General features: G+C 38.5%; 1 protein-coding gene across 9 annotated transcripts in view; it reads right to left on the bottom strand.

The window, feature by feature from the left end:
* Positions 1–25796, bottom strand: part of ATG7 (autophagy related 7) — a 242497-nt gene that overhangs the window by 129838 nt on the left and 86863 nt on the right. The window lies entirely within an intron of this gene.

Here is a 25796-nt window from a genome sequence, read left to right as displayed (position 1 = left end):
CTTCTTTCCTATAAATTGATCTAATTTCATAATATAAATAAAAATAAAAGCAAAGTTAAAGAAACATATACTAGCATGTCAAAAAGTATAGCATTAATCAGGATAATTATTGGCATGTCAAAAATATAAAACAGATAAGTCTCTTGTCCTTTCCCTAAAGTCACTGTATAGTGTACATTTTTCTTAGGCATCCAAATGTAAAATGGGCACAATGGTAATTTAAAGGATACAGGAGATTTTAAATCAAAACACTGAATAGCTTTCAAATTGAGATAATTGACAATGGTATGAAAGTTCCAACACTTCAGTATTTTAACTAAACTTCTTATGGTGCAACATACAACTGTACTAAAAAAAGCCAAATAATATTACATCTTGGTACCTTCACGTACCAAAATCACAAATTCACTGAGGTCAACTGAGTAGAAGGAAAGAAACTGAAAACTGGGAGTCAAAATGCAATGGGCAGTAATTTGGCAACACTAGGCAAAACACTTCATCTTTCTGAGTCTGCTCATTTCTATAATGGGGATCCAACTCCATGCCTATCTCCCCACTTAGATTAAAAAAAAGATTATGACTTCAATCACTGACAAAGAATGGTTTACAAAGAGCAACAGAAATGCTATTCATTTATTACCATTTTTTGCATTTATTACTCAGAATACAATTATTATCACTAAATAGGGCTTGACAAGTACAGAAAAGATGACACATGGTGATGTCAGTGAAAATAGTGGAGTAAGGACCTCTGAAAATGCTCTCTTCCATAAAGGAAAAGAGAATACTAACAAAATCTGAGGAGTAATTAAGAAAAGCAGCTGATTCACAGTAAAAAACAATAAGGTTTGTGGTATTTTAACTTGCCCCATTTCCATCCCTTTTCCCCTTCTAGCTTGACTGTAGCCTTGAAAACCAACACACTACCACAGTGAAAACCAGGCTGGCAGCCACTGGAGGAGGCAATTTGGAGTTCCAAAGGAGCTCTGACCCCACATTTGGAAAACTGTCACCTGTTTGGAAGGAAGACCCTATTACTTGTTGCTTGTTGTCTTTATTCGACCAAACTCAGAACTCACCCTGTGTGAAAGCCTTTTTCCTGGGACCAGTTGTTGAAAAGTATCAGGAGCAACTGTTTAACACTGTGATCTCCTGAGATGGTAAATAACAGTTGAAGCAACAATAAGCTGACTAAAAAGCTTAAAAGGAAAATCTGGGGGAATTCCATAATCTTAGGAATCTAGAAGACTGTGCACAGGCACAGAGCTAGGAGCATGCTCAAAGTCATGCACATGCTCAAGAAAGATCTGAGAAGGCCTTCGGCTCTCACCTCCAGCTGATCGTGAGGATGTGTGCAAGTAGGACATGAAGGGTAAGGCAGAGTTCTTAACTGCCCATCTGAGCACAGAAGGCATGCCCCAATATGCACACAGAGCCCCCCAGCAAACACTGGGGGACTTACTGGTTCCAGGCATTTAAGAAAATCTCTATCCAATCATTAGATGACCACTAAGCTAACTGAGCAGAAACTTGATGGCCACACAGGACAAAGAATACAAACTTAATGAAATTAGTTTAGAGAAGTCACTAAATCAAAATCAACAGGAGCAGCAAGGAATGACAGTAAACCACAGAGAAGGGGGAGAATCTGATTCCCAGAATTGTGGCATTATATTATTGAAAATGTCCAGTTCTCAACAAAAAATTACAAAGAAACAAGAAAGTATGTCCCTCACAAAACAAAAACAAAATCAGTCTATAAAAACTGTCCCCGAGGAACCTACTAGACAAAGACTTTAAAACAGTTATTTTAAGTATGTTCCAAGAACTAAAAAAACCATGTACAAGTAACTAAAAGAAAGTATGAGAAAATACCTCACTAAAATACAGAATACCAATAGAGAAATTATAAAAAAGAACCCAAGAGACATTCTGGAGTTAAAAAGTACAACTGAAAAATTCATGAGAGACACTCAACAGTAGATTTGGGCAAGTTGAAGAAAGAATCATTGAACATGAAGATAGGTCAATTGAGACTATCCAGTCTGAGAACAGAAAGAAAAAAGAATGAAGAAAAATGAATACAGCCTCAAATATCCATCAAGCATACCAACATATGCATAAGGGGAGTTTCAGAAGACAGGAGAGACAGAAAAGGGCAGAAAGAATACTTGAGGAAATAATGGGAGAAAACGTCCCAAATTTGATGAAAAACATTAATCTATACATCCAAGAAGCTCAACTCCAAGTAGAATAAACTCAACGAGATTCACACCTACATACCACATAACCAAACTGTAAAAAGACAAAGGGAGACTCTTGTAAACACAAGAAAGAGCCTCTCATGTAAAAGGAATCATTAACAGCCAATTTCTCATCAGAAACCACAGGGGTCAAAAGTAGTGTAATTAAATACTCAAAGTGCTGAAAGAAAAAGAAACTCTCAACCAAGGATTCCATGTCCAGCAAAACTAACATTCAAAAATGAAGGAGAAATTAACACATTCCAAGATAAACAGAAAACAAAGAATTCATCACTAGCAAACCTGCCCTGTCAGAAACACTAAAGGGAGTCCTTCAGGCTGAAATGAAAGGATACTAGACAGTAACTCAAATCCACATTTAGAAAAGAACACAGGTAAAGGTAACTGTATAGATAAATATAAAAGACTAAATATATTTCTGTTGTAATTTTTTTCTCCTATGTGATTTAAAATACAAATGCATAAAGCAATAATTATAAATCTGTGTTGTCATATAATGTATAAAGATATAATTTGGAAGGAAATTACACAAAGGAGGGAAAGAGAAACAGATGTATACAGCAGCAAAGTTTTTCTATACTAATGAAATTAAGTTGATGTTAAACCAAATTACACTGTTATAAATTAAGATGTTAACTGTGATTCCCAGGGCAGCCACTGAGAAATTAACTAAAAAAAAAAAGAAAATACAAAGGAATTAAAATGGTATATTAGAAAATATCTATTAACACAAAAGAAGGTGGTAATTGAGAAATACAGAAAGAAAAAAGACATGAGACACATAGAAAACAAATAGCAACATTGCAAATGTAAATTTTATCAGTAATTACATTAAATGTAAATGAATTAGACTCCAACTAAAAGGCAGACACAGCAAAATGCATTAAAAAAGCGTGATCCAACCGTATGCTGTCTACTTGAGATTCATTTTGGATTCAAAGACACAAATAAGTTGAAAGTAAAAGAAGAGAAAAAGATATTCCATGCACTTTCAATTATGCAAGATGAGTAAGCTCTAGAGATCTAATGTATGGCACGGTGATGACAGTTAACAATACTATATTGTATGCTTGAGATGTGCTAATAGGACAGATCTTAAACTTCTCAACACACGCACACACGTAATGGTAACTACTGGTGCTGGAGGTGATGGATATGTTGATTAGCTTGACTGTGGTGATTATTTCACTATATATATACATATATATATCAAAACATTAATTTGTATACCTTAAATATATATAATTTTTATATATCAATGATATCTCAATGAAGTCTTTTTTTCTTTTTTTGGCCGAGCAGCACGGCTTCCAGGATTGTAGTTCCCCAGCCAGGATGGAACCCAGCCCCAGCAGTGAAAGCACCAAGTCCTAACTACTGGAACGGCAGGGAATTCCCTAAAGTTGCTTTTTGAAAAAAGATATTCCATGCAAATAGGAGCCAAAAGAGAGCTGAAGAGACTATACTAATATCAGACAAAATAGACTTCAACATTGTTAAGAGACAAAGAAGGACATTATCTAATGATAAAAGGGTCAGTCTATCAAAAATGTATAATTATAATCATACATGTACCTATCAAACAGCCTCAAAACACATGAAGCAAAAACTGACAGAACTGAAGGGAAAAATATAAGTAAACAATAATAGTTGGGGACGTCAATACTGCATGTTCAATAATGGATATAACAACAAGACAGAAGATCAGCAAGGAAATAGAAGACTTGAACAAAACTATATATGAACTAGATCTAACAGAAATCTATAGAACACTATATCCAGTGATAGTAGAACACATATTCTCCTCAAATGCACATGAAGCATTCTTCAGGATACACCATGTGTTAGACCATAAAAAAATGAAGTCATACATTATATGTTCTCTAACTACAATGGAATGAAAGTAGATATCAATAACAGAAAGAAATCTGGGAAACTCACAAATATGTGGATATTAAAAAACACACTCCTAAAAGCAGTGAATCGAAGAAAAAATCAAGGGAAATTAGAAAACACATTGAGATGAAAATAATAAACACAACATACCAAAATGTATGAGATGCAATGAACGCACTGCTTAGAGAACAATTTATAACTATAAATGTCTATAATAAAGAACAATTTTCGGTACTTCCCTGATGGCACAGTGGTTAAGAATTCACCTGCAAATGCAGGGGACACAGGTTTGAGCCCTGGTCCAGGAAGGTCCCACATGCCGCGGAGCAACTAAGCCCACGCGCCACAACTACTGACCCTGCACCCTAGAGCCTGTGAGACACAAATACTGAGCCCATGCGCTAGAGCCCGTGAGCCACAACTACTGAAGCCCGCATGCCTAGAGCCCATACTCCACAACAAGAGAAGCCACAGCAATGAGAAGCCTGAGCACCGCAACAAAGAGTAGCCCCCGCTCACCGCAACTAGGCAGCCAAAAATATATAAATAATTTTTTAAAATCTCTAAAAAAAAAAAAAAAAGAACAATTTTAAATCAACAACTTAACCTTTCATGCTAACAACAAAACAAAGCAAAAAGCAAACTAAATACAAAGCAAGCAGAAGGAAGGAAATATAAAGAATTGAGCATAAATAAAATACTGGTTTCTTGAAAATATCAACAAAACTGACAAATCTTTATCTAGACTAACCAAAAATAAAAGAAGACTCAAATCACTAATATCAAGAGTGACAGAGGGGACAATACTATCAATCTTAGAGAAATAAAATTGATTATAATACCATAAACGACCATATGCCAATAAACTAGAAAACCCAGATGAAATGGACACACTTCTAGAAAGACACAAAGTATTGAAACTGACTTTAAAAGAAATAGAGGGACTTCCCCGGTGGCACAGTGGTTAAGAATCCACCTGCCAATGCAGGGGACATGGGTTCGAGCCCTGGTTGGGGAAGATCCCACATACTGCGGAGCAGCTAAGCCCGGGTGCCACAACTACTGAGCCTGTGCTCTAGAGCCTCTGAGCCACAACTACTGAAGCCTGGGCGCCTAGAGCCCATGCTCCACAACAAGAAAAGCCACTGCAATGAGAAGCCCGCACACCACAACAAAGAGTAGCCCCTGCTCGCCAAACTAGAGAAAGCCCGGGCGCAGCAACGAAGACCCAAAGCAGCCAAAAATAAATTTAAAAAAATTTTTTAAAAATTTTTAAAAAAGTAAAGAAATAGAAAATCTGAATAGACTTATGAAAAGTAAAAAGAGCGAATGAGCAATCATAAAACTTCCCACAAAAAAAAAAAAAAAAAACCTAGGATCAAGTGGCTTTGTTGGTGAGTTCTACTAGACATTTAAAGAAGAATTAACCAAACTTTCACAAACTCCCAGAAAACAAAAAAGGAGGAAACATGTCTTAACTCACTCTCTGAGGTCAGTAGTATCCTGATACTAGAACCAGAAAAGACATCACAAAGAAATGTCCCTTATGAATATAAATGCAAAAATCTTCAGTACAGTACTAGCAAACTGAATCCAGCAACATATAAAAAGAATTATACACCATGAGAAAGTGGGATTTATCCCTGGAAAGCAAGGTTAGTTCAATATACGAAAATAAATCAATGTAATGCACCATATTAATAGAATAAAGAGGGCTTCCCTGGTGGCGCAGTGGTTGAGAATCTGCCTGCCAGTGCAGGGGACACGGGTTCGAGCCCTGGTCTGGGAAGATCCCACATGCCGCGGAGCAACTAGGCCCGTGAGCCACAACTACTGAGCCTGCACGTCTGGAGCTTGTGCTCCACAACAAGAGATGCCGCGACAGTGAGAGGCCCGTGCACTGCGATGAAGAGTGGCCCCCGCTCGCCGCAACTAGAGAAAGCCCTCACACAGAAACGAAGACCCAACACAGCCAAAAGTAAATAAATAAATTTTTAAAAATTAAAAAAAAAAAAGAATAAAGAACAAAAACCACATGATTGTCTCAACAGAGACAGAAAAAGCATTCAACAAATTCCAACACCTTTTCATGACAATAAACACTCAAAAAGCTAGAAAGAGAAGAGAATTTCCTCAACCTGTTGAAGAGCATCAATAATCATCAGCATTATACTTAATGGTGAAAGACTCAAAGTTTTCCTACTAATATCAGGAACAAGACAAGGATGTCTACTTTCACCACTGCTATTCAACGTTGTATTGGAGGTTTGACTCTGGGTAACAGGCAAGAAAAAGAAATAAAAGGCATCTATCTAGATTGAACCTGGGGAATTCCCTGGCGGTCCAGTGGTTACGACTCAGCACTTTCACTGCCATGACCCATGTTCAACCCCTGGTTGGGGAACTAAGATCTCACAAGCCACACACAGCACAGCCAAAAAAACAAAAAACAAAAACAAAACAATCTGGATTCTAAAGGGAGAAGTAAAACTACCTCTATTTGCAGATGACATGATCTTGTATATAGAAAAGCCAAAGGAAACCACACACACAAAACCCCTTAGAACAAAATAAGTACAGCTGGGTTGCAGGATACAAGAGCCATATACAAAAATCAATTGTATTTCTACACACTAGCAATGAACAATTCAAAGAAGAAATTAAGGGCTTCCCTGGTGGCACAGTGGTTGAGAACCTGCCTGCCAATGCAGGGGACACGGGTTCGAGCCCTGGTCTGGGAAGATCCCACATGCTGCAGAGCAACTAGGCCCGTGAGCCACAACTACTGAGCCTGCGCGTCTGGAGCCTGTGCTCCACAACAAGAGAGGCCGTGATAGTGAGAGGCCTGCACACCACGATGAAGAGTGGCCCCTGCTTGCTGCAACTAGAGAAAGCCCTCGCACAGAAACGAAGACCCAACACAGCCAAAAAAAAAAATTAATTAATTAAAAAAAAAAACTTAAAAAAAAAAAAGAAATTAAGAAAACAACTCCACTTTCAATAGCATCAAAAAACAATAAAATATCTAAGAATAACTTTAACAAAATAATTGTAATACATGTACACTTAAAACTACAAAACTCCATTGAAAAAAATTAAAGAACAAAATAAATACAAAGACATCCCAAGTTCAATGGATTGCAAAACTTAATACTAGTAAAATGGTAACACTGCCCAAACTGGCCTACTATTCAATGCAATCCCAGCTGGCTTTTAGTAGGGATGGTGGATATTGACAAACTGATCCTCAAATTCATATGGAAATGTAAGGGACCTAGAATAGCCAAAATAATCTTGAAAAAGAACAAAGTTAGAGATCTCACACTTCATGATTTCAAAACTTACTAGAAAGATACAATAATCAGTACTACGTGGCATTAGCATAAGGACAGACATACAGATCAATGGAATAGAACTGAGAGTCCAAAAATAAACCCTTTTTTTTTTTTAACAAGAGTGACAAGATAATTTAATGGAGGAAAGAATAGTCTCTTTAACAAATAGTGCTGAAACAACTGAGTATCTACATGCAGAAGAATGAGGTTGGACCCATACCATAGACCGTTATACAAAAATTAACTGAAAATGGATTATAGATCTAAACATAAGAGCTAAAACAATTACACTCTTAGAAGAAATCATAGTAAATCTTTATGACCTTGGGTGGGACAAAGTTTCTTAGCTATGACAACAAAACCATAGCCAACCAAAGGAAACAAAAATTAAGACTTCATCAAAATTAAAAACTACTGTGCCTCAAAGGATACGTTAACAAAGTGAAAAGACAAGCTGAGAAAATATTTATAAATTATGTACCTGACAAGAGTCCAGTATCCAGAATAGATCAAAACCCCTTACAACTTATCAATAAAAAGACAAACAACTCAATTTAAAAATAGGCAAAGGAATTTAATAGACACTTCTCAAAAAAAAAAAAAAAGCTATACAAATAGCCAACAAGCACATGAAAAGATGCTCAACATCATTTGTCTTTAGGGAAATGCAAATCAAAACCACTATGAGATACCACTTCATACTCAGTAGGATAGTTATAATAAAAAGGAGACGATAACAAGTGTCGATGAGGAAGAGGAGTATCGAAACCCTCCTACACTGCTGATGGGAATTTAAAATGGTACAGGTTGTGGAAAACAGTTTTGGCAGTTTCACAAAATGTTAAGCATAGAGTTACCATGTGACCCAATAATTATACTCCTAGGTACATAGCCAGAACAATTGAGAACATTTGTTCACACAAAAACTTGTACACAAATGTTTATAGCAGCGTTATCCATAGTAGCCAAAAAATTCATAATAGTCAAATATCCATCAATTGTTGAATGGATAAACATATGGTATATCTGTACAATGGAGTATTATTCACCCATGAAAAGAAATGAAGTGCTGACACACGCTACAACATAAACAAACCTTGAAAGCATTATGCTAAGTGAAAGAGGCCATTCACAAAAGACCATGTTATAATTTCCTTTGTACGAAATGTCCAGAATAGGAAAATCCATAGAGATAGAATGTCCTTGCCAGGGTCTAGGGGAAGGTTGTGAATGGGGATACAGTTTTGTTTTGGGGGTGAAATTATTCTGGAATTAGATAGCATCATGGCTGCACAAACTCGTGAATACACTAAAAAACCAATGAATTTTACACTTTAAAATGGTGAATTTTATGGTATATGAATTTTACCTTAACTTAAAAAAAGAAAGACATACAATCAGCTGTTAGTATGAGGATTCAATGTAGGGTGTCTATAAAGCAGCCTGAGTAATTAAAAACACTATTTGGATGGCTGCAGGGAGGGAGGGTCAGAGAGATGAACTTAACCCTGCCCCCATCAATCTGTGGACTGCTAGGGAATGCTTACTCAACAATGTGTCATTTCCAATGAGAGTTCTTTGGAGCTAAATAGGCACCAAGTCTAGTTTATCATTTTAAAAGAGTAACAATACTTCTGAAGATTCTTGGGAAAATAAAGAAATGCATATGGTGATGAGAAAGGGAGAGAAGAAAGAGAAAGTTCTCTTGAGGAGGTTTCATAACCTTCAAGTTTTGGTTAGTAGAAGAGGATCAAAGAACTAGTGGAGATCCTTTGTAGAAAATCTAACCTGCACCCTCCGCCCCCGACAAAAAAAAAAAAAGGAAAAAAAAGAAAATATGCCAAGAGCAACTTTATCCAAATCTATAAAAATAACTCTTTTTAATTCTCAAAATCAGATTTTCTCAAATAATCTGACATTACAAAATTGAACTGATTAAAAAATTGAGTTGGTTAATGAACAGGATATTATAATGACCAAAATATTTACAAAAAGATGCTCTGACCAATTAATCTACTCTTCTAAAACTTATTGTAGGTCATAAATTTGAGGAGGGCTTATTTTAAATACTGATAGAAATCGACAAGAAGGCAAATTGGAAAAATGCAAAAGAAGCCACTGCAAGAATAATTACAGCCCAAATCACTCAATACATTTATTCAAATATTTACAAAGAGCCTGCTCTAGGTTACAGCTTTCTTCTGGAAATTCAGTGTTTCTGTATAAGGGGTACCATCTTTTTTTCCCCAGTGTTTATTGGGGTAAAAAGTATATAACATAAATTTACCATCTTAACCATTTTTAAGTACACAGTTTAGTATTAAGTACCTTCACACTGTTGTGCAGTCATCACCACCATCCATCTCCAGAACTCTTTTCATCTTGCAAAACTGAAATTCTACACTCATTAAACTTCCATTTCCCCCTACCCCCACCCACCAGGCAACCACCACTCTCCTTTATGAGTCGGACTACTACTTTAAGTACCTTATTTAAGTGGAGTCATACAATATTTGTCTTTTTGTGACTGAGTTATTTCACTTAGCCCAATGTCCTCAAGTTTTATCCATGTTGGAGCATGTCAGAATTTCCTTCCTTTTTAAGGCTGAATAATATTCTGTTGTATGTATAGAGCACATTTTGTTTATCCATTTATCTGTTGATGGACACTTGGTTTGCTTCCATGTTTTAGCTATAGTGAGTAATGCTGCTATGAACAGGGGTGTGCAGGGGTGCCATCCCTTGTCAAGGAGATGACCAAACATCCACTGTAACACACAGTGCAAGCAGAACTATTTCTGCATTTGTAATATTTATTGTTAGGTCTCAGGTTTGCTTATACACGAACGTTTTGTTGGTTTGTTTTTATTTTTTATTTTCTTTGCTATTTCATTAACACTCTCACGAATTTCTAAAATCGAGTCAGGGAAAAGGAACCAGGCTACCTTACATACTTAAGTATTAATTAACAGTAACATATTAAAGGAAGATTTTTTTCCCCCCAATTAAATGCAAGTAACTCACAGGTGGAAAAAAATATTTAAAAATACCTAAGTTAAAAGTTTACATTAGGTACAAGTTGTATTTCCTAAATGACTTCTTTTCATCCTTCATTATCTAAACAGAAGGAATCAGACAAGAAGTATCTCTTCTTAACATTTTCATCTGAACACAAACAAGCTGAAATGCCTACCACTAAAAAAACAAAAACCAAAAATCTCTCTTACTGCCTTCCCCCTAATGCCCTTAACAATAAAAAAATACCCTTGAAAAATACATCTCTCTACTTAAGCATATGAGTAGCGGACAAGAAAGGCAGAAAGAGGATATAATTGCATCTATTGTCATACAAATCTCACTTTAAAATGGAATTTTTAGGGATGCAACTTTTCTTAGTCATCTTTTTAAATGACTCTAACATCCTGGAGATATTCTTTGAAGGATCATTTGGAGGATTCCAAGACTTAAAAAAAAAAAACAAAAAACACTTCAGGGACTTCCCTGGTGGCACAGTGGTTAAGAATCCACCTGCCATGGGCTTCCCTGGTGGCGCAGTGGTTGAGAATCCACCTGCCAATACAGGGGACACGGGTTCAAGCCCTGGTCTGGGAAGATCCCACATGCCACGGAGCAACTGGGCCCGTGAGCCACAACTACTGAGCCTGAGCGCCTGGAGCCTGTGCTCCGCAACAAGAGAGGCCGCAATAGTGAGAGGCCCGCACACCGCGATGAAGAGTGGCCCCCACTTGCCACAACTAGAGAAAGCCCTCGCACAGAAACGAAGACCCAACACAGCCAAAAATAAATAAATAAATAAATAAATTAAAAAAAAAAAAAAAGAATCCACCTGCCAATGCAGGGGACACGGGTTTGATCCATGGTCTGGGAAGATCCCACATGCCGCGGAGCGGCTAAGCCTGTGTGCCACAGCTACCGAGCCTGCGCTCTAGAGCCCGTGAGCCACAACTACTGAGCCAGCGTGCCACAACTACTCAAGCGCACATGCCTAGAGCCCATGCTCCGCAACAAGAGAAGCCACCGCAGTGAGAAGCCCGCGCACCACAACGAAGAGTAGCCCCCGGCTCACCGCAACTAGAGAAAGCCCACGCACAGCAACGAAGACCCAACGCAGCCAAAAATAAATAAATAAAATATAAATAAATTTATAAAAAAAAAAATGGGTGAATTGTATGGTATGTAAATATGCAAAAAAAAGCTGTAATAAAAGTTAATTTAAAAAAATACACTTGCAACCTTAATATAACAAAGTAAAACTTTCTAAATTCATTCTTCAAAATAAGTCACAAAGCACAAAAACTACAGAGCAGTGATTCTCAAACTGGAGCATGCATCAGAATCCCCCGGAGAGCTTGTTAAAACAGAGATGGGTTCCACCCCCAGAGTCTGTGATTAATTAGGTCTAGGGTGGGATCTAAGAATTTGCATTGCTAGTGAGTTCTCAGATGACACAGATGCCGTGGGTCCGTTTGAAAACACCTGCTGTATCCAAACAGGAGCACATTCTCTTGAGACTCATCCCATGAAGAAGCATGTACGTTCCCTTTAAATTAACGTTAAAAACTCATTTTTAGCTATTCCTCCTAAAAGAAATTACTTTGTGTGATATTACTGTTTATTTAGCAGTTTTAGTCAATCCCTTTAATAAATTCTTTATGATAAAAAGTTTTTAGTACCCCTGCAGAGAGAGCCAGGTCTCATTAAAGAAACTTATTACCCCAAGTGAGTCTTGTAATGTGTGAATTTTGGTTCAGCGAATTTCTTTTAATTTGGGGGCTGATAATTATACTAGCACATATTTGGCAAGCAAGCTCCATTGAGAAAAATTAGGTACTTGATTATATTGAATTATTTTATACATTATTCTCTATCTCTATCTGCATGGCCCTTGAGGTTACTGCCATAAACTAACAGCCACTGGATGGAAATAGCCCAGACACAGATTTGGTTTGATACATGGAATACTTGTGGGAGGGGGAAGTTATGCTTGATCCAACACTTAAAAGTCAGGTGCTTTCACATTAAAATTCAGATTTCCACGTACCCTTAAAATTAAAAAAAAAAAAAAATCAGAAAATCTGGCAACGTCATTCCCAATTTTGCACGTAAACAATCAGCCAGAGTTGGGCCACAGCTGCCCTTCATAGAGAATTCGAGCTCTAGCTGGCCACAGTCCCCATTCATTTCCTGTCGTCTTCAACCTAGTCTTCGCCACTCTGTTTATCGGTCTAGCCTCTGTAGGCATGTGTATTTGAGTGCTGGGCCTAAGAGGAAACAGTAGTCTCAATTTCAAAAAGTAGATATAAACTGGCTTAAATTCAGTGTGGTGTAGGTAGTTCCTTTGGACACCGTCTCTTATGGCCCAAGGTTGTTGAGTTGTGTGATCTACCAGTAGGCCACCTCTGCTCTCTGGAAGTTCTTATATTAGAAACTTTCAGGCGAATGACCATTCTCTGAAAAGCAGTGTTATCAGGTTGAGACCCTTTGTATGTGGCAAAAAGAACAGTGTAAATGATGGCTGTGCCTGCAAAAACCTGCATGCAGAATGCCTATTTATTATTTTAACCTTTTTTCTTGTGAAATAACACAGAAAAGTAAAATGGAATACATAGCTTAAAATACTGTAGAGTACTCTACAGTATACCTCTACCACCCAGTCAAGAACATCAGCACATCAGGAGTCCCTACAAAGCCACCTCCCAATCACGACACCCTACCTGCCTTTCTGAGGTAAACACTGACTTGTATAATTTTTCCACCTAAACCTGCTTCCCCAACAATATCACTTAATTCTGCCTGTTTCTAAAAGCCAAGTTTATAAATTTTGTCTCTTGTAAATGAATTTAAAATTTCAATTCTGTCTTTAAGATACATGTTAATGTGCCTTCTTTTTCCTCTCCATCAGCCTCACCAGAGATTTATCAACTTTATAGGTCCTTCCAAAGAGCCAACTCCTAGCTTTGTTGATCTTCTTTCTGCTCTTGTCTTTAGTAGTTTCTACCTTCTACTTGTTTTTTATTGTGCTGCTTTTTTGACTTCTTGAGATAATATTTGCTAGTTACTTTGGGGTCTTTTTTCTTTTAAGGCTATACATTTTTCTATTAAGTACTGTTTATCTATATGCAATAAATTTTATATGAAATATTTTTATCATTTATTTAAAATACTTCTTAATTTCCATTGTAACTTCTTTAACTCATTAGTTATTTAGGGTTATATATTTCAGTTTCCAAACATATGGAGATAATATTCTATTTATCTATTACTGATTTCCAGCATAATTACACTGGAATCAGAGTACATATTGGGTATAATATCAATCTTTGAAATTTGTTGAGGATTAACAATCCAGTCTATCATAAATTCTTGTAAGATATTATGTGCCTGCTTAAAAAGAATATGTACTTCAGTTTGGTGTAGTGTGTTCACTAGAATATGTTTATAAATCATGTTGATCAAATTTTCAATAACCTTTACAGATTTTTTTCATATGCTTCTATCATCAGTTATTGGGACAGATCTGTTAAAATTTTCCACTGTGATTACATATTGTCTATTCCTCCTATAGTTCTGTAAAATTTTGCTTTATATATTTTGCAGCCATGTTATTAGGTACATACAAATATAGAATTCTATCTTCCTGGTGAATTAAAACTGATCATTGAAAAGTAATAGTAAAAAAAAAAAAAAAAAAAAGAAAAGTAATAGTAATACATAGTGATGCTTTTTGGCTTGAAGTCTATTTTGTCTGCTACTAACATAGCTACACCAGCTTTCCTGTGATTAGCGTTTATATTGTATACATTTTTACATCTTTTTATCTCCAATCATTCTGTATCCATAGATTTAAGATATACTGCTGGTATAATGCATAAAACTGACAAAATCTAGTCTGAAAAACTTTGTCTTTCAACCACAATAGTTAACCAATTTATGTTTAATGTAATTACTGATGTATGAGTTTAAGTCTACCACCTCTTCATGTGTTTTATATATTTCACTTGTTCTCTGTTCCTTTTTTCTTCCTTTAAATTGCTTTCTCATTAGGGTGTTCCCTTTGTGAGAAGTTATAAAATTTTTCTATTTGTTTACTGTTTACTGTATTACAACATATATCCTTCATTTATCAAGGTGAAAAGTTAATTGACACCTTTACCCTCCTCCAAAACAATGCACAAATCTTAGAACAGACTAATTCCACTTACCGCCTCCCAACTTTTATGCTATGTTTGCCCTGTATTTTAAATCTCTCTGTATTATAAAAAATCCACCACTGTATTATCTTACACAGTCAATGTTCACTTTGAGTTACCCACATATTCACCACTTTGTTTTCATTTTTTTCTACACTTTTGACCTCCCATTTGGATTACTTTTCTCCTACTTGAAGAATACCCATTAGGAATTCCTTTTGTGCAAACAACTGGTGGTAGGCTCTGTTTTTTTTTATATAAAATACCTTTAACCTTCACTTTTACCTCTTTCTTTTCATTCTTGAACACTATTTTTTGCTGGGTCTAAAATTTGGGGCTGGCAGTTTTTTCTTTCAGCACCCTGAAAACATTATTCCACTGCCCTTTGCTTTATACTCTGTGACAGAAAAGTCAACTGTCAGTCTGACCATCACTCTTCTAAAGTTAATGACATTTCCCCCACTCACTGCTTTAAGGTTTCTCTTTGTATTCTGTTTGCAGAAGTTTCACTGTGATGAGTCTAGGTGTGGATTTCATTTTATTTATACTGTTTGGGCTTTGTGGGGCTTCTTGGATCTTAAGTTTGAGGTCATTCATGTGTTCCAAAATGTTTAGCAATGATCCTTCCAATATTGCACTCTTTTTCTCCTCCCGTTTCTAAGATTCCAACTACATGATAGGCCTCACTCTATCTTCTCTTACCTTCTCTTTTACATATTTCACTTTTTCCCCCTCTCTCTGTGCTTCACTTTGAATAGTTTCTTCTAACCAATTCTTCAGTTCACTATTTGCTTTTCAGCTGTGTCCAACTGCCTATAAACTTGTTCATTTTGTTCTTACATTTTCAGTTCTGGAATTTGTTTCTTAATCTGCAAAGCCACAATTTAGAGTTTTCAGTCCTTGCTGAAAATAAAATTTGGTTTTTATTTCCTTTAATACTGTAAGCATAGTATTTTATACTCTGCATCTGATAAGTCCAATATCTACAATCTCTGTGAGTCTATTTCTGTTGTCTGTTGCTTTTGCTGGTTCTCACATATGGTGTCTTCTCTTTTTGTGTGCCTGGTTATCTATAATTGTGGCCAGATGCTGTAACTGGATATTTATTTGTAGAAATCATTTGAGAATAGAATCATTACACCTTTCTCTGAGAATATTTCATTGCTTTTACCTGTTACCTATGGGCATTAGCTAAATGGAATCATCTTATTCCAAGTAAGCCTTATGGTTTCTGGGCCACTCAGATAATGTGAAACTCAGCTGCAGCCAATGTGAGAGTTGGTTTACTACTAGTTCACCCTTACTCCTAGACATATCTCTTCAGGGAGTCCCAATCCAAAGTAAGGAATAGTTCAAACCAGGTTTCCCAGGTTTCAAAGACTCAGACTACAATTTTTATCTCCCTAACTTTGAAAGGACACCAAAGGTGAGCTCAGACTTTCAACTTCCTTTTCCTGATCAGCAAATGACCACAAGACAAAAGTGATGCCAGTGCTAGGCTCACTCCTCTGTGTTTACATTCTCTCCCAAATCTTAACTCATCTCCTCACAATTTATTAGTTCTTAAATGTTTAACATTAAACAAATTTTTATCTAGCTTCTTTAGGTGACTTCAGTAAGAGAGCTGTTTGAATTACATGACTTACCACTAGCTAAAGTAGAAACCTCCCAGCATTCTGTTATATAACGTTGGTACATGGCCTTAGCTTGACAACACCTACCTCAAGGTGAAAAGTAAAAAGTCCTATGATATTCTTTGAAGAATACTGACAGTTCTTCTTGGTAGCAACTTACCCCTATAGTGCAGCGCAACTATAAAGGATGAGACTTCAAGTTATAGTTCCCTTCCATCAACAGATGAATGGATAAAGAAGATGTGGTATGTGTCTGTGTATACAATGGAATATTACTCAGCCATAAAAAAATGAAATCATGCCATTTTTAGCAACATGGTTGGACCTAGAGATTATCATACTAAGTAAAGTCAGACAAAGAAAGACAAATATCATATGATATCACTTATATGTGGAATCTAAAAAATAGTACAAATGAACTTATTTACAAAACAGACTCACAGATATAGAAAACAAACATCATTACCAAAGGGGAAGCAGGGAGGGATAAATTGGGAGTAGGGGATTAACAGATGCACAGTACCATATATAAAATAGATAAACAACAAGGATTTACTGTATAGCCCAGGGAACTATATTCAATATCTTATAATAACCTATAATAGAAATACATACACCTGAACCTAACATAATATTATAAATCAACTATACTTTTAAAAACAAAGTTATAGTTCCTGTAATTTATTCACTCTATGACCCTGGACAAAGATTTGTCTGCAAAATTGGGTAGGGAAATAATACTTCCACACTTACCAGAATATCAAGTGAAGGAACACAAAAGAACTTGAAAAAGCCTATAAAACCAACTAAAATTATAAATCTCTTCCCTCCTTTCTCTGCTCCATGGGTGAACCACTCATCCATGGCTCTGGGTAATTTATCATGGCAGGCTAGTGCTCAACTGGTAACTCAGGTCACTCGTCACTGGCTGGCAACATTACACAAGACACAGTATTCCAGGAGCCAATCAAGAGCTACCTATTACTATACTATCTATGTTTTTAAATACTTCAGTATACATAGTGTGCTCACAGATGATGTACACACACACTCTTAACCACTAGGGGTAGGTAGGCAGTATTTCAGGTACCTTAATAAAAAAAAAAAATGCATACTCCAGGTGTGGTTGGTTCACATTTGAAAGACTAGAAGTCCAACCTTCACAGTCAGGCTATCTTAAGTGTATCAACTACAGCTATCTAAATCTATATTAGAGGGTTCCCTAATGAGAAAAGGAGGGTAGAAATAATTTTTCTGATTAAACTAATAGTGTTCAATATATATATGGGTTTGCTGGAACGATTGTACAAGGGCACTGAACCTTGTGTGTACATGTGGGTTGTAAGAATCTGGCAAAGCAGGCAACCTAACACTCTTTTCAGTGGCCCTCTGGGCCTAGGGCTCTGGTCCTGGGTCTGGACACTTAACAGAATTCCATCACCTGATCCAATGGAAAGGTTAGATATATCCTGTAATGAGAATATGTCTGCACCCATCTCTACTGAACTTCTGATGCAGGCTACACAGCCAAAGCAAAAGGCTGGGGCTTTTGTCTGTAAGAACAGGTTGAATGACTAACTTTTGTGCCTGCTTGCTAATAAATATTCATATGTGTGGCAAAATGTGGTCTGAGTCTTGATTTTATTGTTGCAGACCACATGGTAGCATAACAACCTCTAATTACTGGAAGCTACCGATTTCTACCAAAAAGATTTGGACTGTCAGGAGCAGTGAGACTGGCTCAGTTCAGTTTGCAACAATTGTGGTGCATCCAATTTCCCAGATGAATACTGCTGGGACAGAACCTCACAGCAGGAACATCACGCTGATCGAGCTGATGTACTAACTTGCCAGCCTGGACCCTCTAAGAGAAAGGCTGTTTCTCTTCAGTGGGAAAACCACAGGAAGCCACGAAGACAGCCTCGGGGTGTGGGTTTTGCTGGGAGCCTGCCAAAAATACCATCATTCTGTTTCTTGGCCCCTAGAATGCAATGATACCCAAGCTTTTTCGTTTTCTTTTTTTTTTTGCCTCCAATGATTTCCCCCAAACCACCTGGACTCAGTACTCTACACAAAATGATGTCACTTAAACAGTATCTGTATTCAAAGGAATATATTAGAGGCAACTATCCTACTTGCTGAAGTAAAGGCAAAACAGAAGCATTTGTACTTTCAAAACAGCACTTGTCTTGGATTTTTAACAGCTGTACGTCCCTACACTCCAAATGTTTTTAAAAATTTAAGCTAAAAATTTACCAAAATGGGAAAGTGAACTATGTTTGTCATAAACAGTTTTTTGAGGAAAACCTTGGAAACTTTCACAATCCACCCTGCATCTGGGCGGTGGGGCACTAGACGTTGCTCTAGCCCACACAATGTTCCTGATGGTACAGTCTGAAGACACAACCCTCGGAAACACATTCCTCTTGGTATCAGGATTCCCCTTTAAAAAGACAAGTCCCCCAAGGGTAGTCAACCAACTGTTTCACCAAGGAGCTTAACCAATCTGTCCTTGAAACTGCTAAAAATGTGAAGTGGCTGAGTAATATTCCATTGTATATATGTGCCACATCTTCTTTATCCATTCATCTGTCGATGGACACTTAGGTTGCTTCCATGTCCTGGCTATTGTAAATAGAGCTGCAATGAACATTGGGGTACATGACTCTTTTTGAATTATGGTTTTCTCAGGGTATACGCCCAGTAGTGGGATTGCTGGGTCATATGGTAGCATGATCTGTGACCACCTAGAGGGGTGGGATAGGGAGGGTGACTCAAGAGGGAGGGGATATGGTGGTATATGTATATATATAGCCGATTCACTTTGTTATACAGCAGAAACTACCACAACATTGTAAAGCAATTATACTCCGATAAGGATGTAAAAAATAAAAAAAATAAAAAATCTAAAGTGGGATCTTCCTCCAACCCCAAATGAGCACACTGGAATTCTCTGAGTGTGAATTAATCCTACCACCTCATTGTCTGAGAGGTGTTTAATACGGCAGGTAAGTGAAGTGGGAGTTGGGAATCCTGGACTCTCATGCAATTTCTCTGAATCTAGTGATCTCTCTACCTGATAGACTGGTAAGCCCCCTTGCTAGCACCTTCACAGGAAGCTTGAAAGAGAGATTGGGAAAACACCCATCAAGTGATGCCAAAGGAAGGCAGAAATGCCGCAGCCAAGGCAGCTGATCCTCTCTGCTCGTGTTGCACTGGCCCACTCACGGTACGGCTCCAGCAAGAGGCGGCAAGATGAATGAGGCTGGAGACAGGCCTGTGAGCAGCAGTGTGGGGCAGGGACCAGAACAACCGCATGAACAGGCAGCAACCTGGTGCTGTCACAGAAGTGCCATCCACACTCTCACGTCCTGGCCTCAAAGAGCACAGAGAAACTCAGAATTCAGAGGGAACACAGGCAAGAAGTCTTTACCCTAGGTTCACGTCAGCTCCTCTCAAGTTATAGGCCCAACACTGGCCACAGATTACCTGCACAGATCTTCAGGAAATAAGAGGATTCACCCCTGCCCAGAGCGCACACTCCTGGGAACATTAAATCTCATTTCATTTTGGTTAATAATTAAACCCCTAGATTAAGAGCTTACTTGAAAAGGAAAGAAAAAGACAAAGAATCTAATAGCCTGCACATTTAATATTTGCTGACCTCTTGAGGCCATGCCCCTTTTAAAAGAATTGGTCATCCTTTTTTATTCCCCTCCTTTTTTGTCAACTTCTAAAGATGGCAAGTTTTTTATGGCTGTAAATTACAAAATGAGTGCATTTATAAAGGACACGGGAATGGCACTGGACTTCTGCTTGTACGAAGGAGCGATTGAAAACATTTACAGAGTGCCGCGCCCATGACACTCGGCATACCGGCTCTTGTTTAATCTTCACCGCCACCAAAAAAGAATTTTTAACTATTTTCTACCTGAGGAAACTGAAGCTCAGGAACTTCAAGAAACTTGTCATAGGTCACGTAGTTAGTAGGTGGCATCGTCTCAAAAGCCAGTGCTCATTTCTAGCGTACAAACCATGTCCAAGTGTCCTGTTACCTTTCTGCCAGCTTGTAGTCAAAGGCTGGTATACTTGGAGTTCCCTGGTACTGGGGCTCTCACTTGTTCAGACCTGCAAGCCATCTGAAGCCTCTGCAGTTCTTTGAAAAATTTTAAAACTTTTTCTTGCAAATGGCTCGTTCCCTTTATTCAACACACAGCTTCAAATTACTCTTGGCCTTTTCCAAAAAAAATCAAACCCACTCTCAAAGGTCAAGAATTCACCACTGCTGAGGCTACTAAGAGGAAAATATTGTGAGATCTGAAGCAATTTCCCAAGAAGAACTTGTCAACTGTTTTGAGCTACCACAGCAGAACTGAAACAAGTACAATGCCCCGCCAACCACACCCCGCCCCCAGGGGTCACTGAAAGGGCCCATTTCTTGGGACTTGCAGTCCTTTTGCAGAGAGCATGATATTGTGATGCAGGACTCATTTTTCAGGTATTAAGTGCCCACTGGAACATTCTCAATAATAGGAAGCAGTGAGTGATTAGGCAAAGAAAAGCAGATGTTGTGAAATAAAACTCTTACTCCTCCAGTAGGGCCAAGTGCTGCGTATGTGTTTTTGCTTTCTTACTTATGCATGTTATTCTACCAGGAAGTCATTTTGCTCTCAATTATTATTATTATTTTTAAATCCACTTGCATTGTGACTGAAGTCAAGTTTGTCAGGTCAGACTGAACTAATAGAAAATCTAGATATGGGTACAGTAGCAATCCCACGGACGGTTTCTAGTCAGGCTTTCTTCTTTAAGAAAGAGCGACGTGGAGCTCACGTTCCATGCTGGGGATGTGTGAGGGGTTTTAATGCAACAGAGAAACATTGCCACTTCCTTCAATCCCACTTTTGTTATCATCTCCCTTTAGGGTCCTTCGTGAAAAAGGTGACATAAAAGGAAAGGGAAATGTGAAGTTCAATTGAGAACTGGGAAAAACCCAAGTTTTCTCTCCCGCCTTTACAAACACAAAAATATACTTTTGCACAGATTTCTGTTCCAAGTTGGAGTACTGATAAAGGTCTTAAAAATATCCAAATGCTTCAGTAACTCGAGTCAACTGCCAAGACACCTAGGTTGTCTGGAGTTCTGACTGTGGGCCTTGTGACCACTCAACACACCCTTCAAAGCAGTCCTCACGGGGACGGGGCAATCACCCCAGTGATGCCGCCGTTCCTTACAACTCTGTTGGATGCACACTTACTGAGTGTCAAGATAGCAAATCTTGTAAATTAGAAGAACTATGTCTGTTCTCCCACTGACTGTTCACCTTTGGCACGCTTGCAGCCCTGTCAGGACCACAGAGCAGCTATTTTCCCAGTTTTAGTCTGATAGTTATAAATTTAAGGTATCTATCTTTGGTGTGTGCTTTAGCCAGCCCTTAGATACTCCAGAAAACAGAAATATGTAGTCTTTTCTTCCTTGTTAAGAAAACAAGTTTAATAAAACTTTTATGCTGGAAAAATTACTTAAAACCAGGGAAGGCCGGATACTTTAGAATTTATCACTATCACCACATAAGATGTTATATAAACAAGTTATAACAACAGTAACTTTGGGAATAGGATGTTCTCAAACAGTTCTTTCAATCTTCTATGGCAAGAAAGGCTGTAGTGATAAGTACTTTTAGAAATACCTGGACAGGATATTGGAAGACCTTTTAGAAAAAATAAAATGGACTTTTAAAAATCCTGCAGGAGAGCAACCAAAACCCTGCAAAAAGCTCACTGCCAGAATGTGTCCTTTCATAAAATGTTGTCATCTCTGATGAATCCCAAAGGCTCCTTATTTTAATATACTTTGGAAATGATCTTCCTACACAATAACAAATCATCGAAAGCATCAACTACAGCAAATGAGATAGTAAAAGCTGGAAAGAAGCTCAGCTGAACAAATATTCAGAGCGCTGAAATGTAACATTCAATTATAGCTACCACGTATGGCTTCATGATAAATCATGCCTCTGCATGAGTAGGCAAAGAGCGTCTGCTACCAAGCCTTAGCTTCCTACCCGACTGAGTTCCTGGAGGGCACAGCCTATCTTCCCATTCTTCCTGTTGTGCTGTTCATTTATTCACATACAAAAACACTCACTAATTTTTCTCACCATTCAAAACATATTTAACCAGTTCCTACCTTTTGCTAGGAACTAATTATCCCTTCTAAGCTTAGGAACATTTCTTGGGTCAAGATGTTTAAAGAAGTTGATGTGCTTGAGGTATATAATCGTGTAGTATAATTTTCCTATATTGTCCAGAAGGATATCATCAGAAACTTCAGAGAATGTCCTACTGACCTCTGTATCATCCAAAAATATATCATGAAACAGAAGCTCCAATGTTTGTTGAATTGCTATGACAACAGTCATTAAAATAAACAACCAAACATATATTTACATGAGTTTAAGTACTCAATTTAAACAGTTTTATATATATATATATATATATATATATATATATATATATATTATATGCAACCTGTGTATGTATAAGCATGTGCATCCATAAAATGTTTCCCAATTCAAGCTGATGGCACCCTTATTTCAAAAAACCAGCAGTTACTACCATGTTCTTCCCTCCCTACCTTACAAAGGTACTAAGGGTGGAGGGAGGAGGGAAGAAGACAAATGTATTACATAAATAAGAAGAAAAGAAGGAACATGAACAGATGACAGCTGGGGCTCTTTGCCCATCAGGAGTCAAATCAACGCACCACTAGAGAAAGGACAAATAGCCCTTAGAACTCTGAGCAGCTTCGCTGTCTCTCCCCTCCCCCACCTGGATGCCGCTTGGCCTAAAGAAACAAAGCAGCTGATCAAGAGACTACAACAATGTCAGAGTCACGTAACAAAACCCAGTGGTAGATCAGCACAGGCATCTCCCTTTACTACAGTTGAGGAAAATGAGTCCCCAAAGAGAGAGGGCTACTTTCCCAAGCCACACAGAGAGGTCACGGTGGGGCTGTGGCTGGCTGCACCCACATCCCCCAGGGTCTTGTCTGGGAGAGCGTGGGAATGGTACCAAAGAGAAACTCAGAGCAAGGATGCCTTCCTAGGATCCACAGGCATGTTTCAGGGACTTCACGAAGCCAATGAAATTGTCTGCAAAACTGTGTGGCTTCCATTTTTCAGGGGAGCAGGTTTACTGCTTTTATCAGTCTGAACGAGGTCCATGACTCAAAAAATTTAAGAACCACTATGTCAAGGGTTGGGCTTGGGGGAAAGGCTAAAAGCGAATGAGATTAATTCCAAACTAAAAGGAACTCAGATTTTTCAATAACCTGAAGACTATGCTTGGGCCAGGCAGCCAGTGGAACCATCTAAGGAGAACACAGCCCTAAATTTTCTGGTCTGGATGTTAGAGACCCTCTAAGGGAAAAAAAAAAATGTGTTTGGACAGGTGAGGCATGTCTTTGTGACCTCAGGTGACACAGAAAGGAGTAAGCAGCACGAACTTTAACTACCGATTAGGTGGTCTCAGGTTCTCAGGCAAGACTGGGTTCTCTGGAATCACAGAAAAGGTTTTGGCAGTAACAGTCATCATGAACCATGATGGAAGGTTTCTGCAGCCTTTCAAAGCCAAGGCAGACTTGACTTTCAATCAGGCCTTTCACTGTACCTGCTTGTGAACAGTGACCCCAGAAAGGGTGCCACACACCTCGGAAGACCTAATGCAATCACAGGGGTCCTTGTTTTCCTCTTATTTCTGATGTCAACATCAGTCCCAGGAGTGGGCAAAGGCCTTGGTACTTGGTCACAGGGAACTGGATACACGTCAGCCATTGCAATTTCCCTGGGAAACAGAAAATATTTTCCCCACTCTATGGATGAGGAAATTGAAGCAAAGGGAGAAACGTCCAAGGTTTTTCAAGGAGGTGAAGAGCCAAGAGCTCTGAGGTTAGGGCTTGTAGTTAAATACTCCACACTGGCTCTGGCTGGATATTCCATCTCCTTTTGGGAACCAAGCAGTTCTGGAAGTTGGTGGAACTCTAGTTGCTAAGGACAAGATGTGAGATACAGTTTACACCACACAACTATCCATATGGAATCCATCGCACATTAAAGCAGGAGACTTGAGGCCTCACTAGGTAAATGAGATAGAAAAAGGGAACCTGGGGGTTACTCATCATTTTCCAAATTGGAGATTTATGTCCCTTTTGGAAAGAAGAAGGAACACCTGGCTGCAGCCCAGTTTTGAGTAATATTTGCCACTGAGAAGCTGCATGCAAAAATTCCTGGCACAACTTTGGAGAGCTCTTCCGATGGGGCTCTGGCCAGTCCTTGTAAATGACTGAGATTTAAAACCCTATCAAATCAGAGAAGCAGAGAGTATGCTTGATGCATCACCATAAATCCCTCTCTCTAAAGCTAATTTCAAACTTACAATAGCAATGTTCAGAGAGAAAAATTATCTGCACATACCCATAAGAGATAGGTTTTTTTTTTTAAGCCAAGAAGGGTAGACATCAATGCCTAACAATGATCTGCGTGGCTGGAATACAGTCGATTACTTCCTTAAATATATTTTCTGATTTTTCTGCAACGAAAATGCACTGCTTCGGGAATAAAGAATTAAATAAAAGTAAGTAAAGGAAATATAAAAGCTAGCAACTTCAAGTGTCAATAGACAGTCAGAGCTTATCTCATCCGACTGACTCATTTAACAAAAGAAAGGGAGGTGGGCAGAGGGGGGAGCGCCTTGCTGTGGTCCCTCAGCTGGCCAGCAAGGGATGGAGAGCCAGGACCTGGAAATCCCCCGCCTGCCTTCCTGTCCTCTGCGCCCCGCCCCCCGCCCCCCCCCCCCCCCCACCGCAACGGGCTGCAGCTGCTGGATTCCTCAGGCTAGGAAACCCCTAAGCCTGATGCAAGGTGAGAAACAGCCTCAAGTGTTAGGCGAAGTACAGCCAGATTCCAACTCAAGAAGAGCTGAAATGAAAATGGCACTCACCAAGACAAGAGGACAATCTGAAGGGAACTAGGTGTCCCAGGCTCTGTCACAACTACACAGAACTTCATAAATGTGCCATGTTTTCTTGCCTCTGGCTGTCACACATGTGATCCCCCCACGCCTGGAATACCTTCCTCTTGTCCTCTCTCCCATGTATTTCTACAAATTCCTACTCATTCTTTAACATCAACTTAGAAGTCCCTTGCAAGACCTTCCCTGGTCTTCCCCATTTACAAAGCTAATTGGTACCAGGACACCTTAAGAAGAGGATATACCTTGACTGTAGAGCATATAACAATGTTAGGGAGATCAGCATTGGTTTATAGGTCTCCCTCACTCTCTTGATAGTGTTCTTTGAAGGAGTGGCTATTTTAATCACCTCCATATCTCTGGTACACAGCAGGGACTCAAATGTCAGTTGAATAAACGTATGTCTGCTAACAGACATACATTAAGA

Source organism: Balaenoptera physalus (genome assembly GCF_965194825.1).
Source record: "Balaenoptera physalus genome assembly, chromosome: 11".
In the NCBI taxonomy this organism is placed as follows: Eukaryota; Metazoa; Chordata; class Mammalia; order Artiodactyla; family Balaenopteridae; genus Balaenoptera; species Balaenoptera physalus.
Note: the sequence above shows the minus strand (reverse complement) of the source record. Positions and strands in the feature narration are given on the sequence as shown.